Source organism: Dendrobates tinctorius, unplaced genomic scaffold (assembly GCF_039654945.1).
Source record: "Dendrobates tinctorius isolate UK_male_01 unplaced genomic scaffold, ASM3965494v1 ptg000004l, whole genome shotgun sequence".
NCBI lineage: Eukaryota > Metazoa > Chordata > Amphibia > Anura > Dendrobatidae > Dendrobates > Dendrobates tinctorius.
Genome location: NW_027361672.1, coordinates 23,326,700 through 23,346,540, shown reverse-complemented (window position 1 = coordinate 23,346,540; position 19,841 = coordinate 23,326,700). Strand labels below are relative to the sequence as shown.

The 19,841-nt window shown below is 45.3% G+C and overlaps 2 long non-coding RNA genes across 2 annotated transcripts in view; one reads left to right on the top strand and one right to left on the bottom strand.

The window, feature by feature from the left end:
• Nucleotides 1–3,956: 3,956 nt before the first annotated feature.
• Nucleotides 3,957–19,841, top strand: part of LOC141080828 (uncharacterized) — a 47,844-nt gene continuing 31,959 nt past the window's right edge. Inside the window, exons 1-2 of the long non-coding RNA XR_012229133.1 lie at nucleotides 3,957–4,075; nucleotides 4,469–4,547. This is a non-coding gene — a long non-coding RNA (uncharacterized lncRNA). The remainder of the gene's footprint in view (nucleotides 4,076–4,468; nucleotides 4,548–19,841) is intronic.
• Nucleotides 7,366–19,841, bottom strand: part of LOC141080849 (uncharacterized) — a 166,251-nt gene continuing 153,775 nt past the window's right edge. The window contains exons 5-6 of the long non-coding RNA XR_012229156.1: nucleotides 18,175–18,250; nucleotides 7,366–7,798 (exon numbers count right to left, since the gene is read on the bottom strand). This is a non-coding gene — a long non-coding RNA (uncharacterized lncRNA). The remainder of the gene's footprint in view (nucleotides 7,799–18,174; nucleotides 18,251–19,841) is intronic.

Sequence of the window (19,841 nt, the reverse complement as noted above, 5' to 3'; positions counted from 1 at the left end):
ACTGGAGGCGGGGTTTCCAGACTTGTATATACGTGTAATGTCTAAATTCGCCAGTTGGAGGCGGTGTATCCAGCTGCATGTGTTTATTATTTAAATTCGCCCAACTGGAGGCGGTGTATCCAGGGTCATATGGGTTCACCTTGCGGTACTCGCTGCGTCCAGACACACGTGACCGTGACAATGGGATTCCTGAGAACATTGTGTCCGACAGAGGAGTCCAGTTTGTTTCCAGATTCTGGAGAGCCTTTTGTTCCAATCTGGGAGTTCAGTTATCCTTCTCCTCCGTGTTTCATCCCCAGACCAATGGACAGACTGAGAAAACAAACCAGACCTTGGAGTCTTATTTGAAATGTTTTATATCTGCTGATCAGGATGACTGGGTTTCATTTTTGCCCTTGGCCGAATTCGCACTGAACAATAAAGCTAGTTCTGCCACTTTGATGTCACCCTTTTTCCTGTAATTTTGGGTTTCATCCTCGATTCTCTTCAGGGCAAGTGGAATCTTCGTCCTGCCCAGGTGTGGACACTGTAGTTAAGAAAATGCAGCAGATATGGGACCAAGTGGTGGATAAGTTGTCACTCTCTCAGGAAAAGGCCCAGCGATTTTCCAACCGGCATAGGACCATTGGTCCACGGTTTAAAGTGGGTGATATGGTTTGGTTGTCATCTAAGAATATTCCTATGAAGGTTGCATCTCCTAAATTTAAGCCAAAATTTATTGGTCCTTATAAGATTTTGGAAATTCTTAATCCTGTTTTGTTTTGATTGGCTCTTCCAGTTACGTTCAAGATCCATAACGTATTTCACAAATCTCTGTTGAAGAGATTTGTTGAGCCAGTGGTTCCTATGGCAGCACCTCCTCACCCTGTGTTGGTTGAAGGCAATGTGGAATATGAGGTAGAGAAAATATTGGATTCTCGTTTGGCTCGGCGGTGACTCCAGTATTTGGTCAAATGGAAGGGTTATAGTCAGGAGGATAATTCTTGGGTCTCTGCCTCCGATATTCATGCCAATAGATTAGTTCGTGCTTTTCACCGGGCCCATCCTGATCGGCCTGGTGGCATGGATGAGGGTTTGGTGACCCCTCCTCAAGGGGGGGTACTGTTGTGAGTTCATTCTCTGGTTCACCAGTTGTGAGTTCTCCTTCCAGACTCCCTCTGGTGGTAACAGGAGGTAGTGAGGCTGATTTGATCGGTGGAGATCAGCCACCTGAGAATGAGGATGACGATTGGACCTCAGGAGGCTCAGATCGGATTTAAGACAGCTGACGCCCTATTCGGTTGCTGGTGATTCCTTCTGGCTTGTCAGCTCTTGGTTTTCAGCTCTGTTCCAGTCATCTAAAGCTAAGTTTTTCTGCTAATGTTCACACTTGATTTTGTTGTCTATTCAGTTTTTTGTGTGGTCAGCTAGCCCCGGCTGGGGGCTGTGCTGAATTTCCACTCTGATTTATCAGTATTTTGCCAATTTGCTTTTTGTCCCTTACTAGTTTGGTCTCTTTTTGCTCTGTCTCAGAATATTTCAGAGTGCTGATATAGTGGGAGAAGTCTAGTGACTTCAGGGTTAATTTTGCTATCAGAAGTGTTGGACATTATTTTTGTAGGGTTTTTTGCAGGTTGCAGACAGTGTCTTTCCTTTCCTTTCTAGTTAGTTTGGGCCCAATCGTTTGCTCAGCCTATTTTCCTGCCTGTGTTTGTGCCTTCTTCTTGTTTCACTGTAAATACTTGTGTGGGGGCTATCTATTCCTTTGGGGTCTGCTCTGGGGCAGTTAGTTTTCCCCTTTTCATGCTTCAGGCTTATTTAGTCCCTGGCTGTGATGAAGCATCTAGGAACATCGTAGGTACGCTCCACGGCTGCTGCTAGTTGTGTGGTAGGATCAGGGATCTGCAATCTGCATAGTTATCAACCTCTCTGGTTTTCTGTGACTTAGCTTGTTTTGCTTTTTTCTCCTCGGTGACCCATTCATAACAGGTAACTTTCTACAACATGATCGGATCAGGACACGAGAGGTACCAGTGAATGCGATTTGTTTTGCCTGTCGTGTGGAGAGCAAACATGGCCCCATTGGGTCGCTGTGGAGAGCCAATCTCTATATCTCAGGTCCCAGAGCCCTCACCGACTCAGGAGTCGCACTGCCAGATGCGCGATTTCCTCAGGATCACGCGGATATTTTTTATGAGTCTATAACTCGAAAAGTGTGCTCATAATCCATGATCCTAGGATGAAATCGAAGAGGCTGGGAGAGACAATGGATGTGTATTTCTGTGTCCAGCTGACAGGTATATTCTAATTGAAGCCCCCAGGCACCTTCCTGCCCCATGCTGGCGTGGCTCCTACTCAAGCTTTGAAGTTCTGCTTTGGCCTTCTCTCATTATCATACTAAAAGTTCTTGCTATTCAACATTGGAGCACTAAAACCTGCTTTCTTCAATATGCTTACAGGCCCTGGGGGGCTAGGAGCAGTTAACTACTTCATCACAGGGAGCAAAAACGCCTTAAATATGACTCCAAATACTGGCTGGTTCATTCAGTTTGCCTGCAAGTCTGAGGGTGGTACACTGGTGAAAATGACAGCACTGTCCCAAGGCACTTACAGAATGCTCTCCAAAACCTGGAAATACATAGGGAGCCTTGATCAGAGACAATATTCATAGGAACACCATGCAGTCATACTACCTGAGTGAGAAACGGATCTATCATATCCTGAGCATTGGGCAGCTTGGCGAAGGGAACCAGATGACATTGTTTAGAAAAGTGGTCAACAATTACCCAATGCTAGGAATTGTGTTTCTGTGCTTCCACATGGGAATGGCTTGAGTCTGTTGCTATGCTACTCAGGTCACAAATGTTGCCATTGTCCTGACCCTGGAGATGGAGCTACAACACGCTTAGGGAAACATCCCTATTTTTTGGGACCCAATTAGGAAGCACTTACCATACCACTACACAAAGGAACCGAATAAACGGCACTGAACTGAATCAAAAGCAGGCCTTAAATAGCCAGCCCAAATCTAAGGATAACAATCAGGTGATGCATTCCTCCCAGTCATCTCCACGGAGCCATTCCCTGTTCACTTGAACAGCAGGGTGCACACATTACCACCTTTGGCTAAAAAACAACAGGCAAGGCTGCGTCCTGCATTGCTTGGAAACCGGGAGACGCATCATCCCATGTCTCCAGGGCCGCAAAAAAAGTGGGAAGCATGGTGTCTCGTGTTCCCACATCGCTCACCACTTCAACACATGAGGCACCACCGTGTGTACTGGCACCTCGCAAGTGTGCGATAGCTCCAAGCTCTACTACTAGCACAGACAGATTGGCAGGGAAGTCTGGAAACTGGTGGAGGACAATTGCATCCACTGTGTAACGTGCTGGGTGGTGAAAGCCTGGAGGAGCATAACCAGGAGCCTCACCTAATCCGACCTCGGATACACAGCGGCTGACGATACCGTGAGCTGAGTAGAGACAAAGGAGGTGGACCAGGTGCTACATCAAGACTAACCTCGGGTAGATGGCAGCTGACCCCCTAGTGACAGGTAGCTGGGATGACCACTAGGAAGGTACAGTAAATGCAGGCAGGCGCTTTAGGAACACGGAAACCACTGATACAAACTGAATCGGCTGATGTACAGATGAGCACTGGCAGATGCGGGATGGACGGGATCATGTACACATGAGCACTGGCAGGTGCATCTGGACCAGCTGATGCATAGATGAGCACTGGCAGGTGCAGGCTGGGCTGTCTGACAGGAAGACAGGCACGGATGATAAACAAGCAGGCGGGCACGGCTGATAGACAGGCAGGCATACAGGAATACGAGCACTGGGACCTGAGAGCTAACAAGAGTATTTAGGAACAAACTTACAATATTGCAGAGGTACCTCCCTTGAGGTGGAGACGCTTTAAATAATGAGTGTATCCTAGCCATTAGCTGGGGACACTTTAGGATGGTGCGTGCTGTACCTTTAAGAGGACGAGACCGTGAGACCTAATCATAGTGCCTGGGGATCTATGCACATTGCGCACTCCCTCGGCATCACCAGCCAGAGCAGGAAGTGAGGAACAGGGGCCACAGAGGTGAGCAAGCCAGCAGGCAGAGATGCCGGCGCTACACACAGCAGATATGCCTAACATCCTAACTTATCGTTCCTAAAAAAAACTGATCCCAAAACATTCCTCGAAGAAGTCTGGAAATGGAACCAAAAATATTTAAAATATATGTTTTAACGAAACTTAAGTTACATAATGTTTAATTTTTTATGATTTATTCTATTGAAATGTTGGTGGACACTCTTATTGTTTTGTAATGTTCTATAGTATCTAGATATAGGTTTTAAAATTTAAGACTTTGACTTTTAGAAAGAATAGTAGCTCTGGTTATGATGTAGCACTTGGATATTATAGCTATTACTTATAATTGTAGTAGCTTTTACTATTCCAGGAATAAAGTGTATTATTGTACTATTTCAGGAAGTACAGGGGAGTATATACACTGCCTCTACAGACCAAAAAAGGAATTACTTATGGAATGGACTGGGTAGCAGAAAAGGTAGATATTCCATATAAAGATTTTGTTTGTATTTTTTCAGCATTTTTAATAGTTATAGTGTTAATGAAGATATGCTAGAGCACAGCTATATTACTATCTGACATGTTATGATAATATAGCTCTAAATATTTCAAGCAAAACTTTTGCATTCCCCACCCTGTTATGCTCTGCCTTCCAAAATGCAGCACAGCTGCAGCCTACAGTTTCTAAAAATGGATTGAAAGGGAAACTGGCCAAACCAAACTCTCAACCACTGACATGTGTTACTCTATACCAGTCATCTCTTAGGAGGCAAAACCTGAACCCTAACAAAGCTTTTGCAAATTGAGCATTTTATTTATCCACTTGTATTGCTTTATTTGTGCCTTACACTTTCTCAGTTAACTCACAACATATGCTTCGAGACAATGAAAAAAAGGAACTATAAGTGAAACTATTTTACAATTTTGTAGGTATTTAGAATGTTAATCATTAAATGGGGTATACATAAAACAGAGGACTTTATAACTATTTGCTCTCTAATAAATGTTTATTGGACATGCTTCATATTCACATAAAAAGAAATCTAAAATATATGCACCAACAAGTATATCACAATTCTGAAAATATTTAATTTAAGCACAGAGGTCCGAGAAAAGTACATTGCATATAATAATTGGTCTAACAGAAATGTCACAAATAAGGTAAATATTATTTTTTACATTTACAGTGTGTACGGAAAGTATTCAGACGCCTTTAAATTTTTCACTCTGTTTCATTGCTGCCGTTTGGTAAATTCAAAAAAGTTCATTATTTTTCTCATTAATGTACACTCTGTACCCCATCTTGACTGAAAAAAACAAATGTAGAAATTTTTGCAATTTTATTAAACAAGGAAAACTGAAATATCACATGGTTATAAGTATTCAGACCCTTTGCTCAGACACTCATATTTAAGTCACTTGCTGTCCATTTTCTTGTGATCCTCCTTGAGATGGTTCTACTCCTTCATTGGAGTCCAGCTGTGGTCAATTAAACTGATAGGACTTGATTTGTAAAGGCACACACCTGTCTATATAAGATCTCACAGTCACAGTGCATGTCAGAACAAATGAGAATCATGAGGTCAAAGGAACTGGCCAAGGAGCTCAGAGACAGAATTGTGGCAAGGCACAGATCTGGCCAAGGTTACAAAAGAATATCTGCTGTACTCAAAGTTCCTAAGCGCACAGTGGCCTCCATAATCCTTAAATGGGAGAAGTTTGGGACCACCAGAAGTCTTCCTAGACCTGGCTGTCCAGCCAAACTGAGCAATCATGGGAAAAGAGCCTTGGTGAGAGAGGTAAAGAAGAACCCCAAAGATCACTTTGGCTGAGCTCCACAGATGCAGTAGGGAGATGGGAGAAAGTTCCACAAAGTCAACTATTGTTGCAGCCCTCCACCATCGGGCCTTTATGGCAGAGTGGCCCGACAGAAGTCGCTCCTCAGTGCAAGACATATGAAAGCTCACACAGAGTTTGCTAAAAACTCATGTTGTGTTCCTCGAATGGGAACAACCTGTAATTTACATTCTCTGTGTTGAGTTTTCCCTCCAATCAGTAAAATTCTCTGTTGTTGCTAGGCAGAATTAGACAGTGTGAAGATTGTCCCTATGTCCCTCCCGTAGTTGGGCTCTGTATTAGGTTGCTTCTCCTTTCTTCTCCAGTTTAGTGTACAGCAGCCATTACTGAAGACTCATGTGTACTCCCCAGTACAGATTACTCCTTTTTACCTACTGTTCATTGTAAACTAATACAAGATTTTGGAAGAAAACAGCATTGTTTCTCCTGGTCTTTCTACAGTGTGCAGTGGCGGTCGAGTTAAAACTATCTGCAGATGCCTGGTGTTGTGAGTACAAGTTATTCAATTATCTAAGAAGCTGATAATTAGAATGCTTGGGATTTGCAGCCATTAGGAAGATACAGAATAACACATGAATAACTCCCAGACTATGAGAAATAAGATTCTCTGGTCTGTTGGGAATAAGATAGAACTTTTTGGTGATAATTCTAAGTGGTGTGCGTGGAGAAAACCAGGCACTGCTCATCACCGTCCCAATACAATCCCAACAGTGAAATATGGTGGTGGCAGCATCATGCTCTGGGAGTGTTTTTCAGCTGCAGGGACAGGACGACAGGTTGCAATTAAAGGTAACATGAATGCGGCCAAGTACAGAGATATCCTGGATGAAAACCTCTTCCAGAGTGCTCTGCACCTCAGATTTGGCCAAAGGTTCACTTTCCAACAAGACTATGACCCTGAGCACACAGCTAAAATAACAAAGGAGTGGCTTCAGAACAACTCTGTGACCATTCTTGACAGGCCTAGCCAGAGCCCTAACCTAAACCCAATTGAGCATCTCTGGACAGACCTGAAAATGGCTGTCCACCAACATTCACCATCCAACCTGACGGAACTGGAGAGGAAGAATGGCAAAGGATCCCCAAATCCTGGTGTAAATAACTTGTTACATCATTCCCAAGAAGACTCATCGCTGTACTAGCTCAAAAAGGTGCTTCTACTCAAAACTGAGCAAAGGGTCTGAATACTTATGACCATGTGATATTTCACTTTTTCTTTTTTAATAAACGTGCAAAAATTTCTACATTGCTGCTTTTTTTCAGTCAAGATGGGGTGCAGAGTGTACATTAATGAGAAAAAAATGAACTTTTTTGAATTTACCAAATGGCTGCAATGAAACAAAGGGTGAAAAATTTAAAAAGGTCTGAATACTTTCCGTACCCACTGTATGACATTATATCATAAAAAATCACTTCTGCATAATGTGTGCCCTGCCTGATCTGCCAATTACTAGTGTTAACCTATTTCTAGGAATCACAGATGACAATGAAACCATAACTAATATATAATTAGTATATATAATTTTTATTTTAGAAATAGTTTTCTGAAAAGACATAGTGAAAATTGAATATGCATGGACCATGGAAATTTGCTTTTAACCATTTTGTGAGATAAGTTGTGCACGTACATCCACCGTTAAATGTAGGTGTATAGAGATGGCTCTATTTTAATAGTTTTGTTGCATGGTCGGACATTAATCACACACACTACACAAAGCTATTGCAGCATGTGTATGGGCTTCTGAAGGCCCCGATCACCTCCATCTTTGAACTCCCATAGAATTTTCATGTAGCTCAGCTTTGTCGTTTTTACTACATACTGCAATACTGAAGTACAAGTAGTGACATGATCCGAGGGGTTCCCTAGATAAACTAAAAATAAGTGAAAGTTAATAACAAAAAGTTTTAAAAAATATGAAAATAATAACACAATTATAGAGTTCTGAATTCCCTCCCTTCTCCCAAATCTAAAATTAAAGAAATTAAATTAAAACAATAAAATGTGGTATTCCTGCAACTGTAAAAGTCTGATCTCTGAAAATGCTGTAAATAGGAATAAAATCAAAACACTGAAATGGTATTTTCAGTCACCTTGTGACTCCTGAAACCTTAAGTTTAGTAGTATCAATTAAGTAACAACTAGAGTTGAGCGACTTTTGGTTTTTTAGGGTCGAGTTTCGTTTCGTGAAACCCGACTTTTCCAAAAGTCGGGTCGAGCAAGATCGTCCGATTATAGGGAAAAGTCGGGGTCGTCCCGAAACACGAAACCCAATGTAAGTCAATGGGGAATAAAAGTCGGCAGTGAGAGGAGGACAGGAAACACACCTACAGTGCCCATTTGAATGCCAAAAGCATCAATTCTTCTTACTTAAGCTTGTCAACCTTAATTAACTTCATAATACAAGTTACGCACTGAAAAATGGGGGTTATTTGGCTAAAGTTGTGGGGGGGGAGGGCTGGCTCCAGGTTTTCATGTGCCCTGAGCGAAAGAGCGCCCCTTTAACACATACCACAACTCATCATGCTCCGATACAGCAGAGAAATAGCGGTATAGTACAATGAAAAATACCTCACTTTTTACATCTCATGACGAGGCCCATCTATTTCTCCATACAGAATCATTGGTCCCATATAATGTTTGAAACAGTATATGATGAGCTCCACATAATGCTACAGTATATGTTGGTCCCCATGGATGAAGCTCCACTGTCTTATGGGCCCAAATAATGCTCCAAACATAATGGGCCCCATTTCTAATGCTCTAGTGTATAATGGGCCCTGTAAATGCTGCTCCAGTGTCTGATGTCCACCTTTGGAATGTTCCAGTGTATGGTGGGCCCCATCTATCATTCTCCAGAGTATAGTGCTCCCCAAAAATTGCTGTCCCAACATTGAAAACAATCAAATAAGTCTCCTCGCTAGGGAATCCCTGTACTAGTCTAGACTCCTCGTCGTCCCCATCTTCCATCTCACTGCACAGTATTTCAACTTTGCAAGTGCTGTGATCCTGGGCAAGCAGGGGGGGCCCACTCGTTGGCGACGGCACTGGCACAGGGCCCCTGATAGTACGGTGGTGTGTCTGATGGCGGGTGGGCCGAACCTGCACTTTCATCTGCAGCTTCCTCTTTGTCACCGTGTAAGATGGAACTGTATATGGGAAGGGTAACCTGAGTTTCATCAGGGTCAGATTCAGGCCGGGTAGCGTGCGAGGGGAATGTAGTGGTCTGGGTCAATGTACCAGCAGATTCATCGAGCAGTGGCTGGGCATCAGTGCACTTGTGTCGCCCCCAGGAGTACGGTCGCCACAGTGGCATTACCTTCTTCCTAGGGAGTGTGATGTCATGCTTGGGAGCAACGAAGGATCTCTCTAGCAGGTTAACTGATTGGGCGGCGTTATTCCCACGAGTCATGACCCTCCAAACAGCGTTCATGAAGGCAAAGTGTTTGTTTTACGTGGGCAGTATGGTTGCAAAGCTGAACCTTAAAGGAATGTCCAGAAGGGCACCACCAGGAGTGGAGCCTACGGTTAAATTCGACTCCACCTGGGAAACCTCAACCATGCCAGCTACAGAACAGATGCACACATTGCAAGCTTAATTCCGTTAACGAACGAGACTCCGTCATGCCCCGCGGTCCGAGTCCGGCTTACTAGAGGGACACGTGAGGCTCTGGCACATGAGATTGGCCAATAACTGGTGTGTCATGCCCTTACATGTCCGTGGCTGCATGTGCGCTACACTGAAAAGGCCAGCGTTTGTCGCTTACAGGTGCAGATAACCCGCTGAACAACGTTAGTGATGGGGATCACTGATTACAATTATTACCCGCGAACAATGATTTCCCAGTAAGTGCAGGTCAACCGCAGTTCCGGAATTAGGCCTAACCGTCATTCCTGAAAAAATGAAAAACTTACGTGTGCAAACCACAGGTGCTGGAGCTTGCTTAACAGCTCGCCAGCCGTTCTCACGCCCAGTATGGATTACACGTGATTGCACAAAGGTGAGAAAGGGTACCGTATCCCCAGATAACATGTATGGATAGCGTACACATTCAAAATATATGTCTATACATCAGGAGGCAGGCTCAGACGGTGTCAGGCCCAGTATGGATTGCACGTGATTGCACAAAGGTTAGAAAGGGTACCGTATCCCCGGATAACATGTATGGATAGCGTACACATTCAAAATATATGTCTATACATCAGGAGGCAGGCTCAGACGGTGTCAGGCACAGTATGGATTGCACGTGATTGCACAAAGGTTAGAAAGGGTACCGTATCCCTGGATAACATGTATGGATAGCGTACACATTCAAAATATATGTCTCAGGAGGCAGGCTCAGACGGTGTTAGGCCCAGTATGGATTGCACGTGATTGCACAAAGGTTAGAAAGGGTACCGTATCCCTGGATAACATGTATGGATAGCGTACACATTCAAAATATATGTCTCAGGAGGCAGGCTCAGACGGTGTTAGGCCCAGTATGGATTGCACGTGATTGCACAAAGGTTAGAAAGGGTACCGTATCCCTGGATAACATGTATGGATAGCGTACACATTCAAAATATATGTCTCAGGAGGCAGGCTCAGACGGTGTCAGGCCCAAGCAAGAGGGGCCCACTTGTGGGCGTCGGTACTGGCACTGGGCCCCTCATAGTACAGCGGTGTGTCTGACGGCGGGTGTGCACCACCACCGTCAGAGACACTTGATTGCACTATGAGGGACCCTGTGCCAGTGCCCGCGCCCAAGAGTCGGCCTACCCACCTGTCCAGGGCAACGGCACTCGCACGGTGTCGTGCACTAGGTGGTGACCCCGGCCATGGGGGGGGCAGCACAGTTAGGGAGTTTTAGAAAGTGGCATATGTTGATGTTGGACATTCAGCTGATGCAAAAGGCGACATAGGTGAAGTCCCAGGAAGAGGTGGACCAAAGCAAGCCATTTTTCTGTCACCCTATGTGTCATCAGGGGAAGGTGGGACAAAATCCTTGGAAACCCATGCATGGTTCATTTTAATGAAGGTTAGATCATCCACATTTTGGGTTGACAGACGGGTCCTTTTTTCTGTCAGGATTGATCCAGCTGCACTGAAGACTCTTTCCGATAGCACACTTGCAGCTGGGCAAGCGAGCTCCTGTAAGGCATATTGGGCCAATTCAGGCCAGGTGTCCAGTTTAGCAGCCCAATAGTCAAAGGGGAATGACCTGTGTGGGAGAACATCGATATGGGAGGAAAAGTAGTTTGTAACCATAGTTGACAACTGCTGTCTCCTGTCACTTTCCATCGATGCAGTATTACCAGTTGTGTGAGCGGTACTTGAAAAATCAGTCCACAACATTGTCATGAAACCCCTGTCTCCAACGTCACTTCTGCTGTGTGCACCACGAACACCTCTGCCAAGCTGCCCCCGGCCCGTACGGCTCGTGTGAGAACCATCACCGCTGCTGTGTGCTGGGAATGCCTCAAGCAACCGATTTACCAGAGTTGCTTGTTTATTAGCCAATATTAGGTCAAGGTTCTCCTGTGGCATGATGTTTTGTAATTTGCCTTTATAGCGTGGATCCAGGATGCTGGCCAACCTGTAGTCGTCATCGTTCATCATTTTGGCAATGCGGGGGTCCCTTTTTAGGATCTGCAAGGTATAATCTGACATGTGGGCCAATGTTCCCGGTGTCAATGATGCACTGCGAGTGCTGGTTGGAGGAGCACTTTCTGGCAAATCCACATCCCTCCAGTCACGCACAAACCCTGTACCAGACCTTGCCACGCCAACATTTTCACTTGCCCCACGAGATGCATCCTCCTCCCCTAAGTAATCATCCCCATCATCATCCTCCTCCTCCTCTTCTTCCTCCACCACCTCGTCCAGGAGAGGTCCCTGAGCAGACAATGGCTGAATGTCATCAAGGATTCCCTCCTTCTCTTCCTCCTCATCAACATTGGCTGCAGACGCCTGCTCCTTAAGGTGCGTCAAAGTTTGCATGAGCAGACGCATAAGTGGGATGCTCATGCTTTGGATGGCGTCATCTGCGCTTACCAGCCGTGTGCATTCCTCAAAACACTGAAGGACTTTACAGAGGTCTTTCAGCTTCGACCACTGCACACCTGTCAACTCTATGTCTGCTCTCAAAGTGCCTGGCCGTGTATCCTCCCAAAAATGCATTATGGCCTGCCTCTGCTCGCACAGCCGCTCCACCATGTGCAGGGTGGAGTTTCACCTTGTTGCAATGTCGATAATGAGGCGGTGGTTGGGAAGATAGAGCAATCGCTGCAGCTTCTGCATACGAACGGAGTGTACAGGCGACCGGCGGATGTGCGCGCACAGTCTTCGCACCTTCTGGAGCAGGGCTGTTAACTCCGGATAATTTTTGAGGAAGCACTGCACCACCAGGTTCAAGGTGTGAGCCAAGCAAGGTATGTGGCTGAGTTTTGAAAGGGCTATGGCTGCCACAAAATTACGGCCGTTATCACTAACTACCTTGCCTGCCTCAAGATGTACACTGCCCAACCATGACTCAGTTTGTCGCTTCAAGTACTCGGCCAGCACCTCGGCGGTGTGTCTGTTGCCCAAACACATCATCTGCAACACAGCCTGCTGATGCTTTCCACTAGCTGCTCGATAGGGGGACACATCGTGTGCAACAGTGGCAGCTGCAGATGGAGTGCTCGTACGACTGCGCTCTGTGGACGAGCTTTCGCTTCTGGAGGAGGAGGAGGAGGAGGAGGGTCGAACGCCTACAGCCAACTGTTTCCTATACCGTGGGCTAGGCAGCACTGTCCCATTACCGCTGTCCCCTGTGGACCCTGCATCCACCACATTAACCCAGTGCGCAGTGATGGACACGTAGCGGCCCTGGCCATGCCGACTGGACCATGCATCGGTTGTGAGGTGCACCTTTCCGCTCACTGACTGCTTGAGTGCATGGACAATGCGGTCTTTCACATGATGGTGGAGGGCTGGGATGGCTTTGCGAGAGAAGAAGTGGCAACTGGGTAGGTCATAGCATGGTACTGCATAGGCCATGAGTTCGCGGAAAGCAGTGCTTTCCACCAACCGAAAGGGCATCATCTCAAACGAGATTAGTTTGGCAATGTGGGCGTTCAAACCCAGTGTACGCGGATGAGAGACTGAGTACTTTCTTGACCTACTCATAGTGTCTGGGAGGGTGAGCTGGACTTGAGAGCTGCATATGGTGGAAGTAGCGGTGGACAGGGCGGACTGAGAGAGGGTTGATGATGGTGATGGAGTTGGTGTTCTTTCTGATGGCCTAGAATCAGTCTTTCGTTGATATAACAGTGGGATTCCCTGACTGCTGTGGCCTTGCAACGACACCTCAACATTTGCTGCTGTGCTAACCGGTGGGCTTACAGTGGGGGAAACAATGTAGCGTTGCTGACTACCTTCGTTGTGATCAGTTGCACATGTGGCACTTGAGGTTTGGTGTTGTGTCCACGCTTGCAAGTGCATGCTGGTTAAATGTCTAAGCATGCAACTGGTATTCAAATTTTTCAGATTTTTCCCTCGGCTAAAGGTCTTTGCGCACTTCTTACAGATAACCTTGGCCTGATCATGAGGATTTTGTTCAAAAAAGTGCCACACTGCACTCTTCCTACTTTGGCAGACATTTTGCTGCCTAGCACGCTGTGATCTTTTGACCCTCTGGACAAGCTGTCCAGCAACTCTTTTGATGTTTGGAACCTGTCTTTGGAGTGCTCCGGGCCTGCCAGATAACAGCTGTTGCGATGTCGATGTCTGCTGTGGATGCTTCTCATCTGAGCTATTGGAAGCAGCACCTTCTTCCCCCAATGGATGCCAATCTGGGTCAACAACTGGGTCATCCATCATCTCCTCTTCTATGTCATGTGCACCTTCCTCTGTGTCACCGTGTATGGTGGTATAGTGTGCGGGAAGGGGCACCTGAGTCTCATCAGGGTCAGAATCTGGCTCTGTACACTGCGAGGACAATGTAGTGCTCTGAGTGAATGTACCAGCAGAATCATCCATCAGCGGCTGTGCATCAGTGCACTCCATGTTAGATTCATCTTGGCCTGGGTAATTCACCATTTCACTTGATAATCCAGGCATGGTATGTGAAAACAGATCCATGGAGTAATCAGTAGTATGGCCTGCGTCATCCTTCAATCTTGGTTGGGGTGAAGGACACAAGGAAAGGTGTGGTTCATGAACATGAGCCTCCAATGACGACTCAGTGCTTTTACTTTTTACAACTGAAGAAGAGGAGGCGATAGAGCTGGAGGCTGAGTCAGCAATGTAAGACAAAACTTTTTCCTGATGCTCTGGCTTTAAAAGCGGTTTGCCAACTCCTAGAAAACTAAGCGTTCGAGGCCTTATGTAGCCAGACAATGACGCAGGCTCAGCACCTCCTGCATTCGGTCATATTTTGCTCTTGCCACTACCATCAGATCCACCACCAACACCATCATTACCAGCTGCCAACGCCCGCCCAATTCCACGGCCTCTTCCACCAGCCTTCCTCATTTTTGGTAGAAATGTAGACAAAATCCAACAAACTATATAGTAATGTAAAACAAGGTACAAGGTGTCTATAGGACAGGGGAGATTTTGAATTTCTGCAGACACTTGTGGACACTGGACACTTTTGGATTATGTGAGGCCCACTGATATCTGAGCGCTATGTCACAGGCTCGATGGCACAGCTGTGACCAAAGTGACTAGAGGATAAGGGAGATTTTGAATCTCTGCACACACTTTTGGACACTGGACACTTTTGGATTGTGTGAGGCCCAATGAATATCTGAGCGCTATGTGACAGGCTCGATGGCACAGCTGTGACCAAAGTGACTAGAGGATAAGGGAGATTTTGAATCTCTGCACACACTTTTGGACACTGGACACTTTTGGATTGTGTGAGGCCCAATGAATATCTGAGCGCTATGTGACAGGCTCGATGGCACAGCTGTGACCAAAGTGACTAGAGGATAAGGGAGATTTTGAATTTCTGCAGACACTTGTGGACACTGGACACTTTTGGATTGTGTGAGGCCCAATGAATATCTGAGCGCTATGTGACAGGCTCGATGGCACAGCTGTGACCAAAGTGACTAGAGGATAAGGGAGATTTTGAATTTCTGCAGACACTTGTGGACACTGGACACTTTTGGATTGTGTGAGGCCCACTGATATCTGAGCGCTATGTCACAGGCTCGATGGCACAGCTGTGACAAAAGTGACTAGAGGATAAGGGAGATTGGATTGCTTTTAAAAAAGCAGTTTGCAGAGCAGTGGGTAAACAGCAATGCCAGCCTGTCAGGAAGCCTTAAAAGGCAGCCCAACAACCAACACCACTGATACACCACAATATAGCCTCCACTTGCACTGCACACACAGTGACTGGTGTGTTGTGCAGGCCAAATCGCTAGCACCAGAAGCAGTTTTTTTTTCTTCTCAGCAGGACAAAAAAAAAAAATTGGGATTGCTTTTAAAAAAAGCAGTTTGCAGAGCAGTGGGTAAACAGCAATGCAGGAATGTCAGGAAGCCTTAGAAGGCAGCCCAACAACCAACACCACTGATACACCACTATATAGCCTCCACTTGCACTGCACACACAGTGACTGGTGTGTTGTGCAGGCCAAATCGCTAGCAGCAGAAGCAGTTTTTTTGTCTTCTTCCCTGCCTAACGCTCTCCCTACAGAATCAGCAGCAACCTCTCCCTATACTGAGATCGGCAGAAGTAAGATGGCGGTCGGCGTGCACGCCCTTTTATACCCCCTGTGACGCCCACCAAAGCAAGCCAATCACTTGCATGCCCTTCTGAAAGATGGTGGTGACCCCTGCCTATGTCATCACGTTGCCCACAGTGTCCGTGGATCCTGATTGGCTAAAAAAGAGCGCAAAACAAACTTTTGAAACGCGACTTTGGCGCGTAAGTCGCCGACCTCGTGGCCGACCTCATCCTAGGGTCGGGTTTCGTTTCATGAAACCAGACTTTGACAAAAGTCGGTGACTTTTGAATTTTTTCGACCCGTTTCGCTCAACTCTAGTAACAACGTAATTGTACTGATCTGAAGAATTTTCCTGCTACTGCCAGGTCACTTTTATCGCACAGTGAACACCCCAAAATAATAGTAGAATTGCATTTTTTTTTCACCATTTTACCCCAGTTGAATTTTTTTTCTTATTTTTCAGGAGATTATATGATAAGATGAATGGTTTCATTCAAAACTACAACTTGTGCTGCAAAACTGAAACCATAATAAGGTGTGGTTGACAAGAAAATACAAAATGTGATACCTTCTAGAGGATGGGGACAAAAGAATGAAAGCACAAAAAAAGAGAAAATTTGCAGTCAGGGAGGGATTAAAGTTAATAGAGAATACAGACTAAGTCAAGCTTTCTGAAAAGGTCTCTGCTATTTGACTACTGTATATGTATTTGTTTATTGTATAAAATATCTTTTTAAATATTCTTCTATTGTAAAACTCCAAGAGTCCTGTATATACTGTATATAGTATGGTAATGTCACTCACTTGTCTGCTACTGCAGTAGACACAGGAACACTTGGTGTTAAAGTTTGTGGCTGGTTTATTGCTTCATAAACCAGAAAACAAAATAGTAACACAAAAGTGGCCCTTTCTGGCATAATCGAAAATAATTATAATCAATATATGATCCAAAAAGCAATTAAAGTATGAGCCAGTCACAATAATAATCAACCTGTCTGTTCAACCTTAAATGCCATAGCAGGTGAACAGAAAAGGCACAGCTGCAAAGACTATTAAAATATAATTTTATTATCCAAACAATTAAAAAAACACAATCTCTCCTTTATGCCTTACGTGCGTTTCATCCTCTTCTTCAGGGGAGCGCCCCCTGAAGAAGAGGACGAAACGCACGTCGGGGTGAGGGACTCGGCATTCACTCCACACATGTAAGGCATAAAGGAGAGAATGTTTTCTTGTTATCACGGTCATTTGTATATGTGGATTATTTGCAAGGTGCCTTTTGTATATTGTTACATAGGAGCTATGGCTTTAGCCGGGCTATAAATATATTAGCTTTTTTTGGGGGAGCATTTTGTCTTTATTGAGCATTCAGTGACCGGATTGTTTGAACTTCATATTACTACACCCGGTAAAAACAATGTTTTACAATTTCTAACCTTTTTATATATGTGATGTGTTTAAAGGAGTCATTAGCCGTTTTTATGTCCCACAATGGAGGTTACCATGTTTGTGATATAGCTTTGTTTTTTTAATTGTTTGGATAATAAATTTTTTTTAATAGTCTTTGCAGCTGTGCCTTTTCTGTTCACCTGCTAAGACATTTATGGTGGAACGGATGGGTTGATTATAATCGAAAATAAACAGCAAATACAAAAGTCCTTTCCACTGTGGCTCCAGCCTTGTGGGGAAAAAAACTTCAGCTCCCACTGGAGCTCCAGACGGGAGACTTCCTTGCCTCCAAACACATACAGAAAAAGGTCAGTGGCTGGATATTTATCTGTTAGACCACACCCTTGGGGTGGAGATATGATGAGTAGTCATCCCACCCATCACTTACTACTCACAAAAACCCTCTCATGGCTGTTTAAGCCCTCAGCACATAATATGCTGGAGATAAACATCTAGGTTTGACATCATGGAGGATAGCAACCTAGCAACCCTCGTGACACATATCCCCCCTCAAATACATTGCCAGTTACACTGTCACATATTCACCCTCTTTGCCCAAAGCCTGGGGTTTTGGCACTTTCAGACACCAAACGGTATTCTGGAAAGGGCATCAGCATTACCGTATAACTTCCCGGGTCTATGTTCTACATCGAAACTAAGGTCCTGGAGGCCTAAGAACCACCTAGTCACCCGTGCATTCTTACCCTTCTTTTCTCTTAATCATCTCAGAGGTGCATGGTCCGACACTAGTCTAAATCTACAGCCTAGTAGGTAATACTTCAGCATATCTAGTGCCTATTTGATGACTTTCGGCTCAGATGTTCTTCACCATTTATCTCTTCAGAAAGTATGGCTTCCAACCCAACTTCTGAAGCGTCCGTCTGGACTATAAACTTTTTACTGAAGTCCTGTGTGACCAGTATTGGCGATCTACATTTGGGCAGTTTCAGCTCTTGGAATGCCGTCTTCTTCAGCAATCGATTTGGCCATCGACGATATGGTGCCTTTCATGAAATCTGTCAGTGATTGCGGAAATCATGGCGAAATTTGAGATAAAGTGCCATTAATATCCCACAATTACAAGAAATGCACTCACCTGCTTTTTGGATAGCGGTTGCGGCCACTTCTGGATTGCCTCAACGTGTTGACTTGTGGCTTGATTTCGTCTCTCCCTATGAGATAGAAACTAATTACTTAGGATATCTTTCCCATTGCGCATTTTTTTGTATTTATTGTAAACCTTTACTTCCTCAGAGCATCCAGAATCGTCTGTACCTTTGGTAGACGTCTACCACAGTCTGGGCTTAAAATCACACTGTAATCAAGGTAGACTGCGGCATACATCTTACACGGAGCTAGGATTCAATCCATGGATCTTTGGAAGGTGGCTGGGGCACCCTGCATCCTGAAAGGCATTCTGTTATATTCAAAACACCCATCAGGTATCAAGAAGGCCGCCATTTCCTTGGCACTCTGGGACATGGGGATCTGCCAGTAGCCCTTTGTCATTTCGAGGGTGCTGATGTACTTCGCAGGTCCAAGTCTCTCATTGAGTTTATCGACATGGGGTATCAGATACAATTCTGCTGCAGCAGTTCTCAACACTGTTGCTTCTGAGCCAGTGACAGAGTCTCTGCAATTATGACATCCTCCACTTTGGCTTTAAAACAGGCTCCCAGGCAAGGAGCTTCCAGCAATTCCAGATCTCACCATGGCCTGAGCAAACTCACATGGTATACTTGGTGAGGCTTTCTTCGTCCTGGCTGATGGACATTGTAATTAACCCCACCCAGTCCTTCCACCACCTCGTATGGGCATTGCCACTTGGCTAGGAACTTGCTCTCGTCCATGGAGGTAAGCATCCCCAGGATGGAACTTCCTCAGTCTCGCTGATCTGTTATAAACGCTGGCCTGTGCCTCTTGTACTTGTAGGAGATGTGCCTTCACGATGGGCATCACTTTTGTCATTCTTTCCTGCATCTGGGCGACGTGCTCTCTGATTCTCTGGTGGAGTGTTACCTCGGCTTCCCTCGTTTCTTGGAGATATTTAGGAGCCCTTGAGGATGTCGACCATACAGAAGCTCAAATGAAGAGAATCCAGTGGAGGCTTGAGGAACTTCCTTGACAGAGGAGAGTAGAAATGGAAGCAGATAAACCTAGTCTCGAGCACCCTTCTCAATGACCTTTTTGAACATGTCCTATAAGGTCTTATTGAAGCGCTCCAATAGGTCGTCCGTCTGCAGATGGTAGACTGAGGTTCGCAGGTGGGCAATCATAGAATCATAGAATGTTAGAGTTGGAAGGGACCTCATGTCCAACCCCCTGCTCACTGCAGGATTCACTAAATCATCTCAACCTTACATGGCTCCTTCATCACCTTGCTCATAAAGAGTGTTCCTTGGTTCATCAGGATCTCCTTTGGCAGGCCCGTGCTAGAAAAAATATGGACAAGCTTGGCAGAAGAGTTCCTTAGTAGTACTGCTTCTGGGTAACGGGTCGCAAAGTCCATGACTAGTAGGATGTATTGATGCCCCCGTGCATACTTAACTAGGGGACTTACTAGGTCCATGGCAACTCTGTAGCAGCTACACATGTTCCTGGAATGCTGCTCACATTCGAAACACCAACTGTGGTAATGCCACTCACTTGTCTGTTACTGAGGTCTGAGGTAGACACAGGAACACTTGGTTAAAGTCCATGGTTGGTTTATAGCTTCATAAACCAGAAAACGAAATAGTAGCACAAAAACAGCCATTTCTGGCA